Consider the following 26879-nt stretch of genomic DNA (forward strand, 5'->3'; position numbering starts at 1 on the left):
CCGCAAAGTTGTAAATTTCATTTCTGTATAAGCACTAAAGAAGACACCACCAGACATTGAATTACGTTTACAAATATTCATTTACACGTTCCAGCTACGCCTCTCACTGTGGTAATAGCGTGGATTCTTATATTCATTTTTATAGTCATCCTCCTCACGCAAGACTCGCAGGTTCGGATCGTTTCGCCCGCCCCTTTGGAAATTTCTTTAAAAGTGGAGCGCGCCAGCAGGCCCTAGAACAGGGGAAACTGGCTTCGGGAACTGGATATCTGCAGGGCGAGCTGTGTTGTGCTCGCTCTATGACATAAAGAACAATGTGAATTGTTTTCTTGGAACTTTGTTGAGACCACCACGTGCAAGCATGTAAGACGGCGTGCGCTACTCGTGATGCGCTCTCACGAGCGCGGTAAATAGCTGCGCCAACCTTGATTCTGTGTTTTTTATTACGCCATGAACATTACGATCAGCAACCACAGCTTCACTGGTAAAAAATTATTTATTCTTCAAGGGCTTACGTGCCTACAATTTCAACAAGAGTCCCAGCGGTGCGTTGATATTAGGCTTCATTAGGCCAACTCAGCGAAGCATGCGTAACCGACTTACGGATAGCAAATACAGTAGGAAAGTATTTACCTTTCATTGAAGTTAGTAAGATTTTCATGCTCCACAAACTATGAAACATTTTGCAAATTGATCGCGCAACAAATTGTTTCTGGGCACAGTGATTTCTTAGCCGAGTTCGGCCAGTGAACAGGTCATAACAGGCGTATTTTGGTATCTTGAATGAAACCAGGCGCAAACGTAACAGGACGCAGAAAGGAGTACACAGGACAAGCGCTGGTCTAACAACTGAAAAATTTATTAGCAGAAAGGAAATATATAGGCAGAAGAAACCACACCCCCAAACACCAAAAAAACAAACAAAAAACCGCAGAACACTGCGCAAACAAGATGAAACATTGCATGCCAAAATGGAAAAACAAACATGCGCCAAAATCAACTCACGAGCCCCTGAGATACTTAATCTATTTTGCATGAAGCATTACACTTGCTTGGCTAACGCACTTATCTTTCCTCTCATCAATGTGGTACGCCTCAACGATTTCCCGTGTTATCTGGCGATTATGCTTGAACAAAATGACAGTCTCAGAAAACTTCGGAGTGCAGCCACATTTCTTGCAGTGAGAAGACAAATGCGACGAGGCTGCCCCTTTCAATGATAACTGATGCTCACGTAAACGCACATTCAGGCACCGTCCAGTTTGTCCCACGTACGTGCGCCGACACGGGGATAGGGGAATACTGTAAACGACACCCATAGCGCATGACACATAGCGGTTATTACGTTTAACCTTACATCCTACATTTTGTCTGCCAGGACCCCCGCTTGCCCTACTAGCAACTCTGGCACAAATAGAGCGTAGTTTGTTGCGGGCGGTTATAGCAACCTGAACACCGTAATGCCATGAACATACGGAATGACAGCAATGTTTCTTTTTGTTTCGGCCACATCTTCAGCAACCTCTTTCTTTGGTCCAGACTTAACCAGTTTCACAAGTTTTTCGCAAGCCGATGACAACACTGCTTCAGGAAATCCAGCCTGCCGCAAATTTCGCACTTGCTCTTTAAATCTGTTTTCCATCAAATGCACACAGGACTTAGTGACGGCAGACCGCAGGCATGATAAGGCGATTCCGTTCTTTACTAGCTTGGTGTGACCAGACGAAAACGGCAACAATGGCTTAACAGATCGTGGGGCGTACATCCAACAAATCTTCCCGCTCCCAAACCGCACAGACAAATCTAAATACTGTATACACCCTTCTTTCAATGCTTCAAAGGTGAATGAAAGACCAAGCCCCCTTTGTTTGAAAATCTTTAAGATGTCAACCGTTGACCGGAGGCAGGAGGCTTTGTCAAAAATGACCAAGTAGTCATCCACATAGCGGAAAACTTTGTGCACCATACCTTTTAAATCCTTATCAAGAAGTCGGTCAATTTTTGCAAGGAAAATGTCGCTCAAAATGGGGGCTACCCGTGAACCTATACACACCCGCGACTTCTGCGCCAGCACCTTACCATCGCGACATATTACCAAAGAGTTTAAATAAAAGGTGAGTAGCTTCATAAATGCCGAGACTGTAATGCCACTAGCATTCCTGAAAGCCATTCCGTCGTTTTCTATGTTAATGCACTCTTTAACAGCAGGTAAGAGGTGTACATGTGGGAGTGAATAAAACAAATCCTCTACATCGATGCTAATGGCAGAGAAATCTGAAAGGACCTGCGTATTAAGGTACTCCGCTACTGCGAATGAGTTGGGAACCAGAAATGGACCATCAACACGAAAAACAGATAGACACTTTTGAAGATACCTAGAAACACAGTACTGCCACGTGTCTCGCTCAGTGACAATGACACGAAAAGGAATGCCAGGCTTGTGTGTCTTGACAGTAAAGAACACATCAAGATGAAGCTTACTCGCCCTGTTAACCTCTTGAGCTAACACAGTTAAATTAATATCTGTCAACAAAGAGCAAGCTTCCTTTCTTCTTGCTAGCAGGGCAACACTAGTTTTGCGAAAGTTTTTCTCAACTGCGGCTAATGCCTTCTCTCCAAAAAGATCTTCCGGCATCACTACGAAAGAGCCCTCCTTATCCGACTCAAGCACACGGAGCTCATTAGATACAAGGTAATTTACCAATGAAGACGTAGGTGCATGTGGCAAGGGTTTGGTGCCCGGCCTACAAACAGCATCCATGCAATCATTAATACATCTGTACCTTTCAAGCTCCGGAACTCGCGAGCTGACCTCCCTGCCCAGCGCCACCCTCTCCGCAGGAAGTAGATGCGGCTGGAAGCAAAACCTAGGTCCGAGCTGCAGAACTTTTTGGTGAACCTCCGGTAGTTGAACACCACCAAGTGTCACCACACCGGCCTGGGGAGGAGGAGCCTTCTTCCGTTTGGGAAGACATGGCACCATGTAAGACCAAAGGGCCTCCGTCTGCTGGTTCGCGCACCGAATCCAGTCCAGGTAAGCGCGGTGACGGGACTGGGAGGGATGACCGAGGCCACATTGAGTCCAGAGGCAGTCACGAAAAAACCTTCCTTGTCTCCCCCACTCAGCCTGTAGAAGCTTGCAGAACCTCATGCCTGCGGTCTGCCGTCACTAAGTCCTGTGTGCATTTGATGGAAAACAGTTTTAAAGAGCGAGTGCGAAAGTTGTGGCAGGCTGGATTTCCTGAAGCAGTGTTGTCATGGGCTTGCGAAAAACTTGTGAAACTGGTTAAGTCTGCATCAAAGAAAGAGGTTGCTGAAGATGTGGCCGAAACAAAAAGAAACATTGCTGTCATTCCGTATGTTCATGGCATTACGCACAGGCTGAAGAGAGTTGGTTCGAGATACGGTGTTCAGGTTGCTATTACCGCCCGCAACAAACTACGCTCTATTTGTGCCAGAGTTGCTAGTAGGGCAAGCGGCGGTCCTGGCAGACAAAATGTAGGATGTAAGGTTAAACGTAATAACCGCTATGTGTCATGCGCTATAGGTGTCGTGTACAGTATTCCCCTATCCCCGTGTCGGCGCACGTACGTGGGACAAACTGGACGGTGCCTGAATGTGCGTTTACGTGAGCATCAGTTATCATTGAAAGGGGCAGCCTCGTCGCATTTGTCTTCTCACTGCAAGAAATGTGGCTGCACTCCGAATTTTTCTGAGACTGTCATTTTGTTCAAGCATAATCGCCAGATAACACGGGAAATCGTTGAGGCGTACCACATTGATGATAGGAAAGATAAGTGCGTTAGCCAAGCAGGTGTAATGCTTCATGCAAAAGAGATTAAGTATCTCAGGGGCTCGTGAGTTGATTTTGGCGCATGTTTCTTTTTCCATTTTGGCATGCACTGTTTCTTCTTGTTTGCGCAGTGTTCTGCGGTTTTTTGTTTGTTTTTCGGTGTTTGGGGGTGTGGTTTCTTCTGCCTATGTATTTCCTTTCTGCCTAATAAATTTTTCAGTTGTTAGACCAGCGCTTGTCCTGTGTACTCCTTTCTGCGTCCTGTTACGTTTGCGTCTGGTTTCATTCAAGATGCATTTCCAACTCGCCCAGCTTGCAACTCTTCTGTATTTTGGTAGTCCAATGTTGTGTTTTCGTCCGTGCGGTATCACAATCTGATTCCTGGATTTGGCATGTGAGTTAGTTGTCACTGTCGAAGATGCTTCGCCAGATGCGAAACTACCGGGCTGCAGAACGTAACGTTCATACATGCTGCCCTTAAAAATTCTTTCCTACATCTCACTCCCCTTCAAGGTCCTGTGTCTGTCATAAACTTTGAGTTTTGTCTTGATGTTATGGTTTGCTTCGCAGTCACGTTCAAGAAATGTACTACACTTTGTTTGCCCAATGGAGCCGAACCTTGTGGTTTGGTTTGACTACACAGGCTCAGTGACAGCAGCATGCACAATCTGGGTCACCTGCTGACCCGACGGGCCAATTCTTTCAAAACGGTTACTTGCTTCTTCCGACAGTAACACGCTCAGTAGAGTCGTGTTCTGAAATAGCGGGATTTCTCGTATTTATATTTCGCAAGCTTTTCGCGGGATTTCTCCTATTTATAATTCGCAAGCTTTTCAATCAATCTTACCGTGATTTGAAGGTTTCTTGGTGTGCCAAATATTTTTCAGGCATTCGTAAACAGTATATATTTGTAATGCAAAGAAAAGTTTGTTTTGTTGAAATCTCCAAGAACTTGATTCTCTTGTGCAAAACTCGGGGATTCCGTATTTGTGCACATTTTGATAGGGGTAGAGCTCTTGGGTTCCGTGCCTTGTCATCGTAGCTAGCTCGGTGGACGCAAATAGAGCACGTGTTCCGCGTAGCCGCTGTAGTCGCGGCGTGACATAGACGGTTCGAAAGCCAAGGGGTTGATAGAGCATTAAGCGTTCGAAACTGGTGAACCACAGGCGCTGGTCATATATCTCCCCCTTGTTTAGTGCAAAGAAAGCTGCATGTACATTTCAGGCTATATATAAGTAATTAACAAGCAGCGCTCGCATTTATTTATTTAGTAACGCTCGTTCTCTTGATTTTTGCACTTGTAAGCGCCACAAGTGGCAATGCAACACAATCACGAGCGTGAAGAAAACCAAGAACAAAAAAAAAAAAACTCCCGCTGGCTTACATTCAGGGAGGGGGCTCGCGAGAACCGTGAAGGCGACAAATTTGATTTGCAGTGAGTAATAGCAGTGAGTGGATGACGGCGCTACAGTCCATTATGTCGAATCACTGCTCTGCACTTCCGACAGCTTTAACATTCAGTGGAATGCTTTTTTTCTCATTGCATTGCTTTGGTTTTCCTTGTTTGTATGTGTTAGCAAAGAGGCAAATATTTCAAGAAAGCCAAAAACCAAAACTTTCCTTCACACTTTGTTTATTTGAAATGGTATGGAAGGTTTGCGTGACCATTGCAGAGTACTTTAATTAATACAAAAAAGAAACAAGGCCGTGGTCCCAACACATTTGGGAAAAATAATATTAGCGTAAAAATGTCCCCTTTAGCTGTCTGTGAAATACCAACCTCAGGTCGTTCCCTGGAATTTTCTGAAAAAAACAAACGTATATAGCATAGCGCTTAGTATGACTTGAAATACGTCATTTTTATGGCATTGCCACTTTCAGTGGTGAAAATTATTGGGTTAGGTGATTCATAACCTCTGGGGATGTAGAAAATTCTTTCACTGTGTCAAAACTGCACAGGCCATTTGGCGGTATATGTAAGGGGAAATGATAAAGTCTGCGAAACGGGGGAGTTAGAATTGCATTTTTGTTTTAACAACGGAGAACGACAAAAAAACGGGAAAAAACATTCGAAGGAACACTGCGTACCAGAAATACACTGCAAAAGTTTTGCAATTCAGACGAATTAGAATGACATTTTTTGGTTGGGTAAGCATGCCCGTTGGTGCGAAAATCTGCACTCATTCGCCCTAATACTGTAATCCCAGCTTCCCCAACTTAACCACATCTGAAATTTATTTTTATTTCAATTTTACTGCTAGCACTGCTGGGCTTTACAATGTGTGTCTGCTCAAAACAACAAAAAAGTGACGGAAACAAAGCTGGTTGGCCTTATGAAAAGAAAGATTGCGGTAAGCAAAAACACATTGAAAAATAAAGGCACAGATGCCGGCAAACAGCAAGTGTGCAACACATACAAGCAGTAAGTGTGCTGGAAGAATATTCAGAAAAACTGCTAGTACAGTGTGTGCTAGCACAGCCTAGGTTTAACACAAAAAAATCGCGGTTGCCACAAAAACTCTGCCGAAAGAAGCAACCAGTGTTGGCTGAATCATGTGCAGAACCTACTTCATTACGTACGTTACGGTGCAGTGAGTTCGTGAAACAAAAAATCTGCAATACCAAGAAGAGAGCAACTAAACTGCCCACCACGGAAAGAGAAAAGAACAAAAAACCTGTATAAAATCACTCTGAAATGAAAATATACGGCCCATGGACGACTCAAACAAACGAACTGTATCTGAGGTAATTGCGTCTGATGGCTCAAAAGTGCCATCTTTTGTAGTTCTTGGTATGGACGAGTATTTAAACTTGAATACCGTAGCATATATTCCAGAAAACAGGCCCACAGAGCCATTTCTGGTGGTGCGAGTGATCTCAAGTTGAGAATCTGAAGCATTGTCCAGGTTTCAAAACACGTCTGTCAGCATAAAAATAAAGTTTTACCTAGATACCTTTCTTCGGCATAAATTACAATGTAAATAGGTTGGGTTAGCACTCTGCAAACCGAGCTACTGTACTAATTATCAACCACTCAAATCTAGCTGCTGGCGTCTGTACGTTATCCATTTATGTCACTGATATTTCTTATACGGATATCAGTTAAAGAGAAAATATTGCAGTGTGGGCCGCACAGCCTTATATATGTTATAAAACCCACATTGGTTGGAACAAGTTTTAACCTATTCCTTGAGAGCCAGATCTTGTGTTCTGAAACGTTGCATTAATGATAATATTGGCTTTCCAACTAACGTTCACTGACGGAAGACGCCCAAGTATTTACCACGCATTACGCGTTGTAACTCATGTGTGTTTAATTCATACAAAAACGCAGAGGCCTTTTTAAAATGTTCTGTCACTGCAATGTATATGGTTTTTCTATAGTGATTTTATTTTTGAGCATTTTTTAGCAGTGGCCTGTTATACAGAGTGTGGCTGTTAGAACCAGCTGGCATAGATCTAACGGGATAATCGTGGATATGCAACGAACAGCCCAGGTTCGAATTTAGGTGAAACGGTTTCTACACTGTTAATGAAGCACAAGAACATTACCGGGTCTCTCACTGAACCCTCAGAAGCATCCGAAGCTAAAAAGAACGAGATCACATGGTTTTTATTACAACAAATTGATTCAGATTGGAGAGATACGACTTCAACCATTGTATCATTTTTATATTTGCGCCGACGTGTAGCGGTTTCTCTTTGAGGTTAGTCAAGGGGTCCCGCTAAAAAGTCCTCCACATGCCGAGAGAAGCCGAGTCAATTTTCCATTCTATAGAGCGATTGTGCGACGTCATGGGTACTCTCCATCACTTCAGTGCAAAAAAAATTTCGTGCAAAACCATGTTGGTCAGGAAACAAGGTTTTATATTCCTTAAACCACTTCAACAGCACTTGGACAAGACCAGTTTTTTTGTTTTACAGGATGCGCATAAAATTAAGATCGGTCTATAAATGTCTTCGCTACAATTTTATGCAGCCTTTAAACATAAACTTCTTCCGCAAATAACCCATGACTAGTCAATGCAATTTTGTCTAGGAATGCCAGAAAAACAAATAAGGTATTTTCGCCATTCTTTCTCCCTAACGGTTTAGAGTTCACTTGATAACCAATCTTTGCCGACAGGGTTTTTCGCATTCATGTCGAGGAGAATAAACAATATTGCTCCTTTAAAAATATGCGTGGCACGTATTGTAGACAGGGTGGATATATTTTAATTTGTTTTTGAACTTCCGGAGTCCAAAAGCACAGAATGAAATTTCCCTGTAATAAATTTAGAGCCCTGCTAGTAACGATGGCTTTATCGCTGTTAACGTAGTGTACATAGTGTACTTTCTTTTAGGCTCCGCAAGGTGATGCCAGAAAAGCCAAGAAAAAAATTATAGCTTTGTAAAGCGTTGACAAAAAGTGTTTTTTAACGCCCATATAGGCGTATTTTTTGGCCGTATGGCTCTTTTTATTAATACCAAATGCCATAAATGTGTTCCTCTAATCTCTTTTTGCTTCGCTCGCAGCGGTTATATCTAAGAAATACTAATTCCTTCTAATTGACTCTAGGTTTACCTGGTCCTGAGTTGGAACAACTGCATCCGGCACGACAGAAAAATTGGGCGTTTTTACATCAACAACCCCATATTCGACGCCTATAAGCAAGTATAGTTAAAGCAGCAAATATATAGTAATGCAGTTCTCATGGGTCAACGTTTCGTCGAAAATGTATACAGAATTCTTCTCTTTTACAGTTTGTACAAAAAACAAAGCAGTTTATTTTTATCTGTGAATGCATTTGTCTCAAAACTAAATATTCCTGACGTTTATTTATAATTGGTAAAAGAGCTCACATATTGTGCACCCGGTATTGGAGAGGGAAGACATATCTCATTATTGCAAATTAGCTGCTTGGGCAAAAACTGCATCTGTTAAGCATCTTGATCTTCGGCTATGAATGCCATGCGAAAATTTTATAAAATACAAAATTGGAAACTATACTTTTTAAAAGTTAGATGCACAATATCTGACACATTACCGTTTTATGTTTGGGTGCAAAAAGGATTAAATACAAACACATTTGTGTGGTCGTAGTAACTCACCAATCAATAATATTGACCCGCGTTCCTGCAAGAAGATAAAACACGCAGGTAAGAACTATTCAGGATTCAGAACTTTTAATGTGCTCAGGTGCATGTGAAGGACTGGTCATTCACTACACAAAACTAGGAAAGGTTACTGTTTACAAAGCGTTTCAGATATAACGGATTCAAGATAACCTCCTATGTTCAGTTTTGAACGGTTCCCGTCCCAAGCAAAGCTGTATGTCTAACAGGGGTTTCTATCACTTACAGAAGATTGCACAAATGGCTCTGTATCCCAAGGAATTATCTTCCAGAATACATGTTTCACAAGTATGAAAGATGCCAATATACGTACTGAGCTGTTCAATTTAAGGGTATGCATACACTTTATGTCAGTTATTGCTGTCGAAACAGATGATACCCCCTTTTTCATATAGAATGCATTGGCGATTACCAATATTAAAAATGCATATCGACTAACCTGTACGTTTCAGCACGAAACGAAATTGGGCTGTGCGGCGTTTTTTTGTCATTATCATACTTTTACTGTATGAAAATAAACATACATTCGCTGCACGGCTTATAAGGCCATTTTTAAACAATCGTGAAGTTTGGGGCAATTGTTTATTGGTGGCAGTGTTTATCTGTATATCCGCACATAACGTTTGTTTTAAAGCTTTGTGTTAGGACGGTAAAAAAATGTAAAAGAACAGCTTTGTTTTTTGTGTAAATTTCGAAATAAATCTTTTCGAGAAGCAGAGTTAATACAGGTGAGATTTGTAGAATTATACTTGCGGTATTTATACTGCATCTCGGCCTGCTTTTACACCTATGGTTGAGGCTTTCTGGCACCCGGAATACATAATGAGATGGCACAGTTCGCCTCAGTTTAACAAATATTTCTTGATATGAGGAGTTTATTCTCTTGCCCTTTTTAGTCTTTTAAGAAATGGAGTTCTCTTTTCGTTGTATTGTAGCTAAAATATTCTGCCCAGCGCTTGAGCTTGACTTGCTTTCACGTTTATTATACTTTTATTTCCTCCTTTCATCCCTCTGTTGGTTTATTGAACGTGTACATTTTTATGGGATATTTATGTGGTGGTTTTACTTCAAAATGCTTATAATTATCAGCATTCGTATATTTTTTACGATTTTTTTGTGATTTTTGCATTCCTTTCCATTTACTTCATGCAATATTTGACTTTTTGTTGTTTTCCTATCATATGGTTCTTGATACACAATGCGGAATACGTTTCGCACTTCTACTTGCTTTGAATTATTTTGTACTTGCAGGTTGCAGCATCGATGTTTAATTGCTCATTGCGTCTGTTATCATGCGTTCAGTCAGTTTGAGTTTTTTATGGGTATCCTTTAACTACTTTGCATCTTCGACTTTACTGCTTATTTACGGTAGACTAAATTTAGCTTTGCTTTATTTATTTGCCGTGGTATGTGCTGTGCCGCCTGTCTGCTTGGATACAAGTACAAAATAAAACTGCTCAACGCATCCGCATTCTCACGGACCCTGAGGAAGCCGTCCAAGAGCTGCGCAATTCCTTCATTATTCATAGAACAGTGCACCGAATCCAACATACGACCAGCATTCTTGCCCTAATGGGATCTCTACCCGTTTGGCATGGGTGCCAGGTCAGACGGACGCGGATGGGGGCAACCAGGCTGCACATTACACAGCTCGGAATGTCTTTATGGTACACCTCCCCTGGCTGACAACGCGTCGCCCTCCGTCTCCTTCCTGCGCTTTAAACAGTACCAGAAAAATATTCTCTGGGACTTTTTGCCCTGCTGTTTTCAATTAATTGTGAGATCTTCGAATTTTACGGTCACTTACAAAGCTGCATGTATTTTGTTTGTAGAGCAATGCCACTAAATTTTTTTAACCGCACAGGGGCGGAAGTGTTGCTTGCGCGTGCTCGTGGCCGGAGATCATCACTAAGTCTGTTTTTATTATTGAAGGTTCTGTTTTTCAAAAAAAAATGAAAATGGCCACACGCAGGGCGCTACAGCGGATTGCTAGGAAGACAAAGGTGCGTCTACTGGCTCTCATAGTGTGTTCCAAGACCACCACAAGAACCGGACGTCTGGGTCCTGCGTGCAGAGCTTGATGCGCCATATGCTGGTGCCGTAACTCACCCAGGCTCCCGGTTCCGTCCCTAATTTGAATTTGAATTTGAATTTATTTCATTTTTGTGTACAACGAAAACGTATACAATACAAAATTTCAGAAGGAGGTCCCAGAGTCATAGTTTGAAGAGGGGACCTCCTGTTATTTAAAAACAGGCGGAAACACACGTTATAAGAACGAATATATTAAACAACGAAACGCCAAATATTATCAGCAAGATAAATTAGGGTATATATAAAAGAACATAATAAGCAAGAAACGTATTAGAAAGGCAAGGAAAAAAGAAAAAAAAAACTATCACCAATATAACAAACGGTATGTATGAAAGAACGCAAAAAGCAAGAAACGTAGTAGCAATGCACGAAAGGGAAAAAAAGTGATATCAGCAGCAGTGTATAGGCAGGAAAATCATAAGCACAGAGCGTAATAGTGATGCGCAGAATAAAGAAACAAAACTAAACATGGTACAACCAAATCACATTATTCAGGTTGGGATAAGAACGCCCACAAATTGGTTTTAAATGTTTACACGGTACGGCATGTTTTATTAGACAGCGGCAGCGTATTCCAAAAGTGCATAGCCGAAAAATTAGTAGAGTAAAAACTAATGAAGAGCAAGCGTGGACATCAGATTTGCCTGCGCGTTGCCATCGCGAAGACAATCGCCGCGCGTAACGCAGTACTCGAGGATCCCGCTGCCCCGGACAATTAATCCAAGCTACATCACTCTCCTTACCAAGCAGAAGACACAGCTGCTTGCCCTGGGCGCCAAGATCCAGGCTAACTCTCGGAGGAGGCCTTTGAAGCCGATTACCCCACAGCAAGGCACTGCGATGACTGCAGTTGCAAAATTCGGGCCAGCGTTGACACCACCCCATCGTACGCTGCTGCTGGCTTTGGTCTCTCGAGCTCCGCTACTCGTGAACGCAGCCAAGGACGAATGGTGAACGAAACCACGGCCTATTATGCCAGGCTGGTTCCCCGCGTAACTACCCCCAAGCTGATTATCGCGCTTTTATTCATTTACCGTCGAACTGGAAGGTATTCTGGGAGCAATTTTATGTCGATATCCATACAAACCCCGACGAAAATGGAAAAATTCAGGTACTCCGCTCGTATGTAACTGGGCCCCCTAAGACCGACATCGAGTACATCACGCTCGCGGAGGATGGCTATGACGCTGCGGTCGTGATCTTCAAGGACCATTTTGGCTAAAGAGACTAATGATTGGGGATCATGTGAATGCTCTCCTCACCAGCACTCCAGTGAAGACCTCTGCGAACATCGAAAGGCTGTGAAGCTCGCATAAAGAAAGTGCCTTTCGCCTAAGCCCGTCGGAGGGACTTGGTGTGGCGCTCCGACCAGCATGCTGTGATAATCGATCGCGTCCAGCCAAAGGCGTTTCCACAAAACATAGCTCTTCCTTACCAGCCACACAAGCAAGAATCACAAGCAAATGAAGTGACGGGTGATCCCAAGCGAGTCCAGGAGAACGTATACTTTATCCCAGTTAAGGTGGAAATGCGGAACGACGGGCACAAGGTCAGATCCGAGCATCAGGTTCGTCACCTTCCGGCACTCCGGCATACACCCCATCACAATTTTTACCACCATCAGCCGCAGCCGTACATGAGGAGTTGTCGCCTTCTCATCGGGAGTGTTAAAGCCTTTGTGATACGCGAGGGCATGAGATCGCAGAATGCACCGCGAATGTGCAACCAGACGGAAAGCGACAGCGACTGTAAAAAGGCAGACATTTCTTCCCGTGCGGTCAGCAAAACGAGACGGTGTTGCTCGTGCATGCCAGCCTGCTAAAGCCTTGTTCTTTAGCCGATCTTTGCGCCGGCATCCAACCTCACTGTGCGACGTGTCTCACCAAGATCCTGTGCACGCTGTCCAATCGCTGTTTAAAGGGGGACCTCGCGCGGTGCTTCCACCTACTCACTATGCTACCCGCAGTGGTCACAGTCTCACCCAGGACCACACGGCCGCCTCCTGTCTACCTGCAGACTTGCGGCTTGCGTACGGCGGCTCCCAATGGACAGCTTCTGGTGAAGGTTTTGTTAGAACCTGGCAGCCAGCGGACACCCGTTCGACAGCATGTATCGCTTGCCCTTCGCTTCTGAGTTGAAGGTGTTTGCTAACTGAAGCTGGCAAACTTCCGCAAGAGCCACCCTTCCGCAGCTCAGAAGTATCCTCGCGTGTCGCTTACCGTGGCTAGCCAAAACCACGGCCAGCACGTTGTCATCGACGCCCTCCATGTGTCATGCTTCTACGCTGTTACGAATCCCACCATACGAGATGATACGCTCAAACTCATGCACGACAGTGGTCTTTTCTCTGCTGACATTTCGCTGCGCCGACTTACAAGACGACTCAATCAGCATTCTTATTGGATCAGATATATACTGGCAAGCTTCATTGGGTAACATTATACGGCTGACTCCTTCCCTCACACCGTTGAAACACATTTCAACTGGACGGTGCCCACAAAAATCGCAGAGACCATCCTAAGGCGGAGTTCACCGCCTAATCCCTGGTCCATGAGAAGCCTTCGCCTGACTTGGTCGGAGAAGATAACAAGCGCTCAGACCTGTGGCGCGAGATCCAAAAGGAAGGCGCGGGATTCGAGGGCCACTCGTAAGAAACAAGCCGGACTGCATCCTGGCGCGGACGTGCTTGCCCCGGGTGGCGTTGACGGCCGGGTAATGAGCGGCCTTTCTTTCTATGACATGAAGACGGCTTCGTTTTGCGCCGGCGACCCACAACATGCTGCTGTTGTACTAATGCTCTTGAGTAAAACGCCCAGGAAACGAGAGGCAAAGACAAGAAGTCAGCGTTAACAAAATAGGCGACTCCCGAAGGTGCTACCTGAACTTTGGTTTCAACAAGGCCCACTGTGTCCGAACCCTAAGAACCGAGTGCACCTCTAGTAACACCGGACACAACATTGCCCAAATGGTATGTGTCTCTCACTGTAGCAGCTAAAACCAAGTCTGCGCGAACCCACATCCAGCACGAAGCCAATCTTCATCCACCCAGCCCAGGGCTGTGTCGGAGCAGTCGTTAACGTATGCCACCAGTTTGAGCAGTAGTAGTGAGAGCGTGGAGAAATTTATTCTCGTCTGCAACGGGTTCTTGCCCATAACCTGTTTTTGCAGGACCGCTCAATAGGCAACGATGCTAAAAAACGTCACGAAGTGCCCACACTGCAAAGTAACGCCTTTACAATACCAGAGCAAGATATTTCTCCGGGCAAAAGATGCGTTCGCAGAATTCTCCTCCTACCTTGGCCAAACGTATTTCAGGCCGTGCTAGTCAGCTAAAGGCTGCGGGTGTTCCTCCATCAGACAAGCGAAAAGAAAGAGAAATGATGCCTGTTCAGAAAGCTTCATCACAGTGTGCTACATGCAGTGGTTTATTAGGTCATGAGAGTAGAAGTAGGAAACGCCGGCCTTTGAAGCACTGCGTATTCTTTCTAACCAATTGATTCCACCACTCCTGCATCATTCATATATGCCTGCACACTGGGACAGAAATTAAGCTCGCCGCTAACAGGCTGAACTTTAGGCCACTCTTTATCCTTTATGGATGGGGATGGTTGTGTTGGAATTGAATAATGAAATGTGCACTGGCAGGGGGCAACAGATTGTGAGGACGACGAAGCTACTGCAAGCGCCTCGTTCGGAGTGTGTTACATGACCGCGATAAGAACGGGATGTCTGAGTCCTGCGTTCCCGATATGTTCCCGATAAGTATTGCGGCAATAGTATTTCTATTTTCGAGAGGACAAGGACATCGCAGGTTTTTTTAATAGGCAGTGTTTATTACAGAAAATCCTGTTCTAAAAACAACCTAAAAAAGACACAATCCCTAAAGAAGTGATCAGGAGAGTGCGATGACAGACAATAGTCGACAAAATGAATGCAATGTCATTCGCGATGTAAGCATTTATGTCCTGCGCTATTCTTTCTGGAAGCATCCTATCAGGTCGAGAGGACTGATGATCACAGAAGAATATTTAGGTGTAGTGCGTACATAATGATAAAGTCCACCTCTCATACAGGTAGCCTGCGTAGCAAAAGAAAGAAAGGGAAGGAAACGCGCTTCACGTAGAGCACCAATGATGCAGCTTGTCGCGGGCAGACTCTAGAAAGAAAACGCATCAGGACCAAATACTGATATTACGTCTTCTGTAATCTCCTCTGTTTATCGACCGTCGCCTTGAATAGTAAGGCATGCAGGGAACTGGCTGGCCGGCTTCTGGCAACACAGTCATCGTGATGAGCGAACGGGACCGTCGTTGACAGCCTTGCGGATGAGCTCACGCACACGTCGTTGTATTTTGATGGGTACAAAATACCATCACAAAAGTTTGTCGGCGAGTCGGTGCCACCGAATTGGAGTTTATTTTTAATAAACGAAGCAAAGAGTGATAAGCAGCGCCTCGGCATTACAGAATGTAGCGTCCTCAATCCACCAGCCACTGATCTATTGTGCAAACTAGAGGAAGATAACGTCCCTCCTCTTCACGCTCTAAGTATCCTTGAGGTCGGCGTGGTGATGTCCCTGTTGTACATGCAGCAGCATGGCCTCGAGCATCACGGCCGGCTGTATTTCGTAGACTAGCTAGAGTTGCGTCCTATCCGTAAGGTTTACGGATACCTGCGTTCTGCGCAAATGTGCCATAGGGAAGAGTGTGTTACCATGGCAAACCCGTTATAACTAACACTTCCTCGGAAGTGTCAGCTGACCTTACTCTATGAAAATTGCATTTGGTGGGAATCTGTCTACTTCAAATTTTGCTCTCGAACTTGTTGCTGGTGATCTCGGTGGTTCGCGATAGCACGTTTTTTTCTTGTTTCTTCAAGTCGTGTTTCGTATGAACTTGAAATGATACACCTGTTCTGTGTGGAGTCCCGTTCTCTGTGAGCATTTATGGCTTACATCAGCATGGACGCGGTGTTTTGTTCTTGTAATATGTGTAACCATGCGACAATGCGTAACAGGGTTAGCTGCATTGTTTGCACATAGAGCAGAGTGAAATTTTATTTATTACTTTAAATTGCCTCGGCAGTGCTTTCCTTTTATTTTGTAATTACTGTACATAATGTCTGTGGCGTTACAGCAGGAGCTTGCTGTTACGTATTCTCGTACATGGGAATACACTAACTTAACTTTTATTCTAAAATTGCCTCTTCTACAAGGAAAGTTGTGGCGAATGTTTATATTTGAAGCCCCCTTCTGTATTTCTGTTTTTTCTCTGCTTCCTATCCGCTTCTTTCTTCTTCAACGGGGTTAACCAGATTTTTTTATACTGTACTTCACAATTCTGACATTTTGCAAGCTGTGTTTTTTTATTTACTTTCAATCAGATCCTTCGTTGTCGGGTCTCTGCTTATGCTCGATGTACCTGCGGCCGTAGCATATAAAACATGGCAGGTAGTATTTTTATACCCTGTAAATTGAATTTTCTTCAAAAACGTTTGGCTCCCCGTTGGTTCATTTATCTTATATTGCTTTTAAACCTGCCATAGCCTTACTGGACGGGTATAATTTCCCAGTTTTTCTTGTTTTTTAGGGGGGAGGGTGTGGAGGTCACACAATTTTCATTACATTTAGGAAGCGTTCGTCAAATGTCTCTTGTGTATTTCTGAAGTACATAGAAACCATAACAAAGATAATCTTCTTCACGTGCTTTGTTATTTTGTTCGTTCTGAGTGGCACGCCGTGATTCTCCGATAAACCTTTTCTTTAGCGCAAGATTTCCTGCATAACCACTGCCGCGAAGACAGTTCCAAGGTCCGTGATTATAACTCCGGGGTCCCCGTGTAGTGGTACTTGTTCTTTGAAAAATCTCGTGACATCTTGTGGAGCTCCCTTTCGGAACAGCGGCGGTCGCTCCTTAGCGTATCATGTCGTCTGTGGCTACGTAATTTCAATTGTTCTCAGCGTGTAACGCACAAAACGGCCCTAGAAGATCCCGACCGGCTCCAACGGCACGAATGCACAGCAGGGGATTGCAGAAGCCAAAGGTCATTATTGAGCGGGGCCTACGCCTCTTGCAATCACAGTCACTCTGACGGCATTCAGGGACGTCAGATGCCTCGCGTGGTTAGTAGTATGTCACCTTGAAATTTTTTACATACAATCTCTACCCTGGTGTCCTCAAGACCACACACGTGATGACAAATCAGGAAGCGCAGTTGGTTGCATCTGCAATGCATTTTTTTTCCAGATGTAGACAGCGCGGGCAGTACGAGTGAGACCAGCACGACTAAACAAGTGTTAAGAGGGAACGTCAATTGCTTGCCGGAGCACTGCTTGTGATCGGCGTGCGGTTTATGACCTTGGCACAGGCCACACGCAGGCACATTACGCTGAATTCAGCGGTACACTCCTGGCCAGAAGAAACGATGCGGAACACGCTCAACGGTGCAAGTCCCAACGTGATTGCTGGAAATGTTGGCATCATGGAACCGATAAAGAACATTCGGACGGAGGTGAACCGGAGCGACGAGCAAGTTGTCAAGCCTAGCGGGGCGAATGTTGCGTAAATGCAAGAATCAACCTTTATCACGAAGACCGAGAGGCGTAATGGGTGGAAGCAAGGTTTATTTTTTTGGTCGCTGAGCGAAGACAGGGTTCCCGCAGCTGTTCTTTAGCAATAATCAGGATTTCAGAGGCCACTAGATTAGCAGAGTTAGTGTCCACCTCATATTGTTCAGGAGAGATTACCGGGCTCCGCAACAAATATTCAACTTCCGTATGTGGAAATCCAGAGTAATGAATAGGCGCAAATGAGTAGTCCCGAAGATACAACACCCAGCGGCCAAACCAACCTGTCGGATCCTTCGCCGAAAAGAGTCACCACAGTGCGTGATGATCAGACACGACTGCGAAGCGGCAACTATTTACATAGGCGCAGAATTTGCCTACGGCCAGTAGGACTGCAAGGTGTTTGTGCTCCCTTAAAAATATGACGTTGCCTTGATAAAAACACGTTGCTGGCGTACCTCATCTCTCGATCAGAAAGTGGTTGGCATAGGGTCAGTACAGTGAAAATGCTGCAGTTTATAGCTTTGGTGCAAGTTTCAGTGGGACCTGAGGCATCCAAGTAAGGCAAATTGGCGTTGAGGTCTAGACTTCAATTAATGCGGAGAATGCGTCCTGCTTGTCGCGTCCCCCGGTAAATGTTGCGTTCTTCTAATGGAGGTAACTAAGAGGTCTTGCGGTGCTCGCAAATGTTTCAGAGGCGTGGGGAAAGCGAAAGCCATAGATATCATGCGACCTCGTATGAACGTCGGCCAAATCCACCAGGTGTCTGAAAACAGTTAGCTGGTAGCATACAAAGTGGCTTTTTCGGCGTGCAGCTGGATACTGCCACAACAATAAACTCGTGTAAATTTGGAGAGGCTCTAGATGTGGCTCTAATCTTTGGTCAAGAAAACGATGGCTTTGTCCAAATAACAAGGGCACATAGACAATTTAGGTTGTGCAAAAGTGATGCCATCATTGTCTGAAAAATGGCGTGCGTAATAAATGTAAAACGGTAAGGGCCTTTTCCTTTCACAGAAGCGGTGTTCTCTCCGTTCTTTTCATCGACTGAAATTCGCCAATAGCCTAACCGTTGGTCGGCTTCGCTCCATGTGGACAATGGAGGGCATCGCCTTTCGGTGGTTGACGGTAGAGGTCTTGCTTAAATATCATGATTAGGTGAATGTTCTCGACAGAAAACCTCGAGGAGTGGTCTTACTTCTTCGCCAGTACAATGGGGGACACGATTCTGCTATAAGAGGGCTATATGATGTAATTGTCAAATCTGTTCGACTTTCTGCTGCTGCATCACTAGGCGTTCAACGTGTGACAGAGGGTATGGCCATAACCGAATGGGGTTGTCACCAACGATTTTAAAGCTGTGCTTGACAGCCGAAGCCTTACCCAAATAAAAGTGATTGCAGAGCCCTGAAGATCTCGCTGCAAGAAGTTCCGATATAAATATTTTGGCATGCGTGTTGTCCTGCCAGGAATCAGAAGGTATGAGTTGTAGCTGGCGCGGAGAAGGCAGACGCCCTTGCGCTCGGACACCCTTGATACGAAACAATGGGGCACAGATCCAGCCAGTTGTAGGGCGACAGCGAAGTGCAATGGTTCCGGCAAATGTTTCGAAGTTGAACATTGCGATGACAAAGTAAGCAGCTGTGACTCCCGACACGAGGCTAGCATTTACGCCGGTGTCGAACATGTGGAGACGGGCATTGGGATGAGAAGCGACGAAATAAGCGCGTCCGCTGATACCGCAGAGCGCTGTAATGAAGCAATGCTCCAACATGACGAGCAGCCTCGCGGGCGAAATTTTAGGATGGAGCTGCAGCTCATGACACAGAACCCTTCGAACAGGCCCAGTGATGCACTGACAGCAAAGTTGAATGGGGGCAGCCCATTTTTCAATTTGAAGCCGCGCGAGAACGAGATAAGCGGTGGTGGCTGCACACCGAAAACGAGCGGCTCAGCCGGGAAGAGCTGCATGGGAAGGGAAAAGAGCACGCGGAGTGTTCCAGCGAGGCCTCATTTACCGAGCAGCAGACGTAAACGTCTCACAGCACGGCGCTCCAAATACTCGCGAACCACTGCTTACTTTTAGCGACATTACCACACATTACCGCCTACAGCGGCTAGAACTACCGCGCCTCACACGTCTCTTCCTTCACCCTTGGACAGATTAAGGCGACCATTCAACACCCATTTTCTCTCCACCAGACACGTCCTCCACCACATGAAACCCACATTGTATACCCGCCACAATGCCCGGCATGTGGCGCCCGAGATACCACGCCACACGCCATTTGGGAATGACCCTCTTTACCCCCGCTCCGTTTACCCAACCCTCCCACTACCTGGCTGGAGGTAACAGGGAGCTCTTCGCCCGAGCTACAGCTCCTGACCGCCAGTAGGGCTCAGGATTACCTTGAGCGCCTCTCTCACCTGAGAGACACTCGCTAGGACTGAGCCTCGTCAGAAATAAAGTTATTCTCTCTCTCTCTCTCTCTCTCTCCCTCATTATTTTAATATGACATAGTCATAATAGGTCATAAATTGGGTTAATATAAAAATGATGCCACTAGGGTGTAGGGGCTTTAAATTGAAGGTTTCCAAGTGGGAAATAACATGGGACAAAAATGCGGTATGGCTACATCCTGAAATAGTCTTGGATAGTCACTGTTAGGTTTAACATTGAAATTGATACAACTAGGATGTGTTGGGTATCAAATTTATTGTCTCGATTAGGGGAATCACGTACGATCAATACAAAGATGCTTCCTGCTTATAATCATGAGATACTCATGGTGAGTATTATATCGGGTTATAATTTGAAGTGACCGCGCTCTGGTGTACAGGGTATCAAATTTGCGATGTTGATAAGTGTAATCACGTGGGACAAATAAAAAAAAGCTTCGTTATGAGATAGTCATGGTGAGTCAAAGATAGGGTTAAAATTCAAGGAGAGGCCACTAAGGCAAATAGAGTATCAAATTCAAAGTTTCAATTAGGGGAATCACGTGGGGCATATAAATATTGCGCCCTGCTGATAGCCATGAGGGTCATGGCTAGGCATGTTTGATTAAAATTTCAAACGATCCTGCTAGGGTGTGTAGGGTATCAAAATAAGTGTCTAGTTGAAGAGAATCATGTGGGACAAATATAACAATGCTTTCTGAATAAATTGATGAGATAGTCGTGGTGAGTAATAAATTAAGTGAAAATTTAGAGTGACGCCAGTAGGGCTTGTTGGGTATCAAGTTAGTCTCGATGAGGGGAATCGCGTGGAATAAATAAAGAAATGCGTCCTCCCTATCCTCACGATGTATTCAGGCTAGTCAATGATTGGGGTAAAATTCAAAGCAGTGCGAATAGGGCGTGCAGGGTATCAAAATGTTGTGTCGGTGAAGGAAGGTGGATTGGATGCAGCCATCGGATATCATGGCACTGAATAATGACGAGTTAAGTAAAAAAATTCCTATTCAGTGCGTGATGGATATAATAGTTATTCGTTGGCAAGCCATCTTGAAAGCGTGGTTGGTTTGACACATCGCATCACTCAACATCCCTCAACACGCCATCGTTTCCATGAAGCAGCTTAGGAACTATTGGGCTGACATGCCTCCTACGTATACACTAAGAAGTGGGTTGGCGCAATCAGCGAATGTCTTCGATCGGGCGCGCAGTATGCTGCTACCGGTGCGCGAAAGTGTTGACGTTTATTACGCGATCCCGTACCTCATACTGACTTGGTTGTTAAACAAGGGTACCAAATACTTCTTTAACTGTGCTGGTCGTAGGCGTACATTCGCATAAAAGCCTCATTACAGTATTCGCTGCGGCCAAATAGAGGCAACTTATTTGATACACCAGGATTTCAGGGCCGTTTGCATGCTGAGAGGACCTTTAGTGTTTCAGCGGCGGGTGGGAACCACGAACAGCTATTTTCTGACACGACTGGGCGTTCTCTGACACCGCGACGCTTTTATTTCGCTTTCGGGTCAACTTTTTCACATACCAAGCAGCAGCTTAGGTGTTAGGATAATTTTTGTCGCCTTCCGGTAGATGATATAAACAGCACATACCTCCAGAAAACAAACACCTGCAATAGGGATTGAACATTAGAGTGAAAAAATAGTTCTTCCGGAAGCAGCGGACGACAGTAGATATTCTAGCAAATTTTCTTGGTTCGAAGTCTTTCCGATTCAGCATGGGGACCAACTTGCGGCGGCACTCAAGGAGAGCAGAAAAGTTGTGCAGCGAATAGATTCCGCCCAAGCAGACAAGGCTTTTTGTTGTGATTCACTTTACGCGTTTGTTGAAACGGGCCCTTTGCCCTTACGCTGATTGTTGGCACAGCCAACAAAGACATCATCACACCCGGACGAGTGAATTGCCAAGCAAAGTTAATGACGGCAGCCTGCCCTTAATTAGGATAATAAACATCAGTTGGGGATGAAAAGTAGGGCGCCCTGATTGCACGGTTCAATGTAGCCTCACAGGCAACACCCGTCAGTACAAAGCGCTTGTGGTGGGGCCCGCCACCTTATCGGGGTGGTGACTAATTTATGGGCAAATCTGACAGCTCTCGGACGCTTTGAAAGGACGCTTTGAACTCTATACAAGATATAGAATCGGGGTACAGTGAGCAATGGTTGGCTGCGGATGTTGCCTCATCCCGACATTAAAAATAGTTTCCCCGATTTGCATTTCTACTTTGCCCCAATAGTGTGGCTGTTCACCAGCGTCGTTTTGGTGACTACACGGGCTTTTTTCCAGACATTGCGAGCCGAAGGGTGTTTACCAAGCCACGTTTTAGAGATGGCCTGATCAAATGCCGCAAGCACGATTGATCCCTCTGAAGCACCAAATGAGGTTTTCTGATTTGTAAGGGCCTTGGGTACTTGGAGAAGTAGGGCGTTTATTCTACGACACAGCCATCTCCGAACACCGGTCCAGGAACCAACGATGATTGTGGTCAGTCCAGAAAAAGACTAACTGTTCCTGGAAGTGTTTTATGATGGGGATAATCTGGAAGTGAAATAAATGAATTTTCGCGCTTCAGAGCTTCGTGCTTACAATATTGCTGTCCTTCAAAACTGAACATGCCATTAGTAAGTAGCGTGTGTTCACTTACGCTACATGCAAATCTCGACATGGAAACCAAATATTGTACAGCCCCGATGAGCGCACGACACAAATCCGAATTTTTATCCATGAAGTGAGTTCACATAATGATCTTATTATGCGATCATAGCCTGTTTTTCCCTCCAATCCTTCCCTTTGACACGAGAATTTCTTTTCTGCTACCGTTCAAGCATCTGCGATGAATTTGCGCAGTTTACTCCTAAGTGATACTGGTCAGCGGGATGCCCTTTTTTTCTGCCCCACATGACTTTATTTATCGAATCCTTTAATTTAATAACCCACACACTCTGCCTGAATGTCTTTGACATTTAACCTAATTTATGATTTACCATGGCTATCGCATTAATATATCAAGGAAATATCTTTTATTTGTCCCAAGTGATTCCCCTATTCAAGACTTTCAATTCGATACCCCGTATCTCGCGGCGGGAATAACTTGATTTTTAACCCAATCGATGACTCACCATGATTGTCATGATTATTACCAGGAGAAAGTTTTATTTTTCTAGCATAATTTTCCTCATTGAGACCTTCAATTTGACACTCCACACGCCCTAGCGCACAGCGCTTTGAGTGTTTACCATATCTATGACTCGCCATGACTGTGTCAAAATTATAACCAGGAAGAAATTTTTTGTCTCATGTGAATGCCCGCACCGAGATGTTCGATTTGGCGCGGGGCGACACACTAGCGACATCTCAATGAATGCTAAACGATTGTATGATTCACCATGACTATGCCATTATTACTAACAGGATGTAATTCTTGAATAAGTACATTTGTCCAACGTTATTTCCCTAATCGAAAAATTTAATTCGAGAACCCATTCGCCTACGGGTCATAATTATGAAGGTCAACCTTTATTACGACTCACGATAATCATGTCTTGATTATGAACATGAATCAGTTTTTGTTTGTCGCACGCACGTGATTTCATTCCTAGAAAACTTCAATTTGGTACACCACATGCCCTAGCGGCACATCACGTTGAATTTTAACCCAATGTGTGGCTATTCATGACTCTCGTGTTACACAGCTCGCCATTTTCTATATTTTTTCTTATTTCGTTTTTTCAGTTTTTTTAATTTTTTTCATACATTATCTACATTTATGCTTTTATAATGTTTACGGGCCGAACTTCCGTGATATCTGCATTTCTAGCGTTACACTATCACTGCCAGGAAGGGGGGTACTCGGAAAAGAATGCTAGGCAATAAAAAGCAAAGGCGTATACATGAATGGCTCGCACTTCAGAGATTCGCGGGAACAGTTCGCTTTGACACAAGGTGTTTTTTCAGGATGCAGAGCAAGAATGCTCGAAACCATAACCCTGAACAGCTTCGACGTCAATGACATGACCAGTGAGCGCACATTCCCTCTCCCAATGGTGTTTGTTTCTCCCCAGGGCCACAGCACACCATCGAGTCTGGACCCCGTCTGTCATGAACACGAACATGGAGCCTATATCAAGAGTTTGGTATCGAACATATACGTAAATTTCTCCTAACCAGCAATAATCTTCATGGCAAGCAGGTATAGATGTATTACATCGTCCACGAAAATGGTTTCCGACCTCACAGGAGTTACGGTGTCGTGTCGTACCGAATGCAAGAGTTTGAGGTCACGAATTTGCACCCGTATTATTTTTAGTACGCGTGAATTTTACAACTCTGAATGCTAATAAAATCAGAATCCATCTGAGCCTGATTATATACCTAGCACGAGAGAGTTGCGAGTCCTTTTGAGTTTTGAATTTATTTTGAGTTTTCACTGCATTTTGAGTTCTGAGCACATTTTGTGTTTTGAGTACATTTTGAGTTTTGAGTGCATTTTGAGTTTGAGTACACTTTGAGATTGAATACATTTTTAGTACTGAGTACATTTTGAGTTGGAGTACATTTTGAGTTTGAGCACATTTTGAGTTTTGAGTCCGAGCGAGTTCTAAGTTTTGCGCTCACTGTGAGTTTAAGTTTGAGTGAGCGCAGATGTCCTGCTCAGCACTGTGTCTGAGTTTGAGTGAGTGGTGATTCGAAAAAAAAAATTGTGAGTCAGTTTGAGTGAGCCGCGCCAACTTTGACGCGGTATGCTCATTGTAGTTTTTGTTATGGTAAGAGAGACATCGCGGTCTAATAGCACTGAACGTACCGGCGGAACGAAGAAGTGAGCCAACTAAAACTTACCCAAGTTTTTTTAACATGTTGCGGCAGTATGGTTTGTAAGCTACTTGTTCCCAACGACGAGGTATGCAGAATTGAAGGTACTTCATTTCGCAGTCTTGAGAAGGTTTAATGGTTTTGTTTCCTCTGACACGCAGTTCACAAGAATAATAGGGATTTTCTGGAAAATTTATTAAAATGCTGAAATCTAAGACGTCTTTACAGAACTTTACTCAAGATAAGTAGTGCTATTAACTCTCGAATTTTGCTGTGTAATTTTTTGTTGCAATTTTTTAGAATACCAAAAAGATCCCGTTGTCAGTAGAAAAACGCAAATGCACAAAAATGTTTCTAGTAGTGATACTTTCCGCCACGTGTAGATAATATTTCTTTCAGTAAAATAAACAAGAAAAAAACAAATAAAAATAAAACGAAAGTATTTAGCCAAAATTTCATAGAAATAGTTATCAAACATTTGACGAGACACCTCAGCCATACAGCAATTACAGATATACTAAGCAGGGAGAAAAGTTATTTTTCACAAACATTATTAATAGCTAGGTATCGAATACCTTAAGTGTCTCTTGATGAATTAAACAATCGCTGTTGATGTCTGAAATCCCACAGATTGTCTTCGGTGACGGAGAGTTGACCAAAAATATTTAGGTAAAATAAAATTCACAAAGGTTAAAAAATGCTTTAGGGCAATCTGGTTTTACTTAAAGCGGCTTAGACTACTTGTGTAAATAGCACTTCGCAACAATCCTTAGGTTATTTTTAATGACGCAAATTATATTGGGTTCTTATAAGCATGGTCATTGAATGCTGGCATTCCAAAAGAGTGTGTGGGCCAGATAAGCCTGGTGCGTTTGGAAAGAGTATGGTTACATCAACACTCTATCCACCTCTCAACTGCCTTTTTTTTTCTCTGCGCCTGTACACTCCTCGGCACGTGGAGCGTAGATTTTGTTTTTGAGGTTGTGAAATGACACTGGGTCTTCCACAGATACTTTTCCGCCATACATCACCTTGCTAAGAACAGCACGGGTGTAATAAACATTGTCTTAACACGGAAGTCTTGTGTGTACTTATCCTGTGACCTAGGGATCTTGCAACTTACCTTCCCATTAAAACTAGCAATTCATCAAATTTTAACTTTACAATTTATTTAAACGCCAACATTGTAATACCAAACATGAATACTTCGCTGTTCTAGGCACCCTCTTGTGCGCGCAAGGCATGTACTTTTGGACATTTTCCCAGGGGTTATTTTCTTCTCTGACAAATTCTACATAGTATGCGCAAGAATGTCTTAGAGGCCGCTATTTTTATTACGACGTGCACTATTCACGCTACTGTTTTAAAAACGTTATTTTAGTTGAACCAGTTCTCTACATATAAATATGGCTGTCGAAGCATGCCGGATTACCCATTTCGTGTCTCAGAAATGTAAAAGCAACATGAACAAGATAAAATATAATTTTAGAACAGTGACCCCGATTAGTTTAAACATCATTTGTAAGTATTTGAATAAAATCATCGTTTTCTAATAAATCATAGTAATTGATTCTCGAAAACAGGGGGGCTTCTGGCCGCACATTTTGTTCCTACAACATTTGCAAACTGTCATAAAGCGTAAAAGCACTACTAAGGAAACAAACACAAATAGCGTAAAACAAGCACAAAGGAACCCTCGCCGTTCATAGGATGTAAATGAACTGCAATTCTCATCCAAGCGTCGAATGCGTATAGTCAAATATATAGAACGTTTTGCCATCGCTTCTATTTGATGTATTTGGTATAATGATTAGAGAGTTGCATGATCCCCCTGTAAATACATATTTACATTTAAATTCACCGCCCTAATCGCATAGCCTTACAGAGTGCAAGAAACTTAACCCTTTTACAAACACCTGTTCGTAAGACATTGAGTAGGAGTAGCCGACGATAGCACCCAATGTGTATAGTTTGGCATAACATAATTCTTACACATACTTGTGTTCACTCTTATCTTGCATTATCTAT

The 26879-nt window shown here is 43.9% G+C and overlaps 2 long non-coding RNA genes across 2 annotated transcripts in view; both read right to left on the reverse strand.

Annotated features, from left to right (window-relative positions):
- Window positions 1-26879, reverse strand: part of LOC144141251 (uncharacterized) — a 171564-nt gene that overhangs the window by 87675 nt on the left and 57010 nt on the right. The window lies entirely within an intron of this gene.
- The window catches only part of LOC144141252 (uncharacterized), a 56146-nt gene continuing 34696 nt past the window's right edge, over window positions 5430-26879 (reverse strand). Inside the window, exons 2-4 of the long non-coding RNA XR_013316498.1 lie at window positions 24879-25035; window positions 8885-8909; window positions 5430-5596 (exon numbers count right to left, since the gene is read on the reverse strand). This is a non-coding gene — a long non-coding RNA (uncharacterized LOC144141252). The remainder of the gene's footprint in view (window positions 5597-8884; window positions 8910-24878; window positions 25036-26879) is intronic.

This window comes from Haemaphysalis longicornis, unplaced genomic scaffold (assembly GCF_048455015.1).
Source record: "Haemaphysalis longicornis isolate Haplotype H1 unplaced genomic scaffold, Haemaphysalis longicornis Haplotype H1 scaffold_6, whole genome shotgun sequence".
In the NCBI taxonomy this organism is placed as follows: domain Eukaryota; kingdom Metazoa; phylum Arthropoda; class Arachnida; order Ixodida; family Ixodidae; genus Haemaphysalis; species Haemaphysalis longicornis.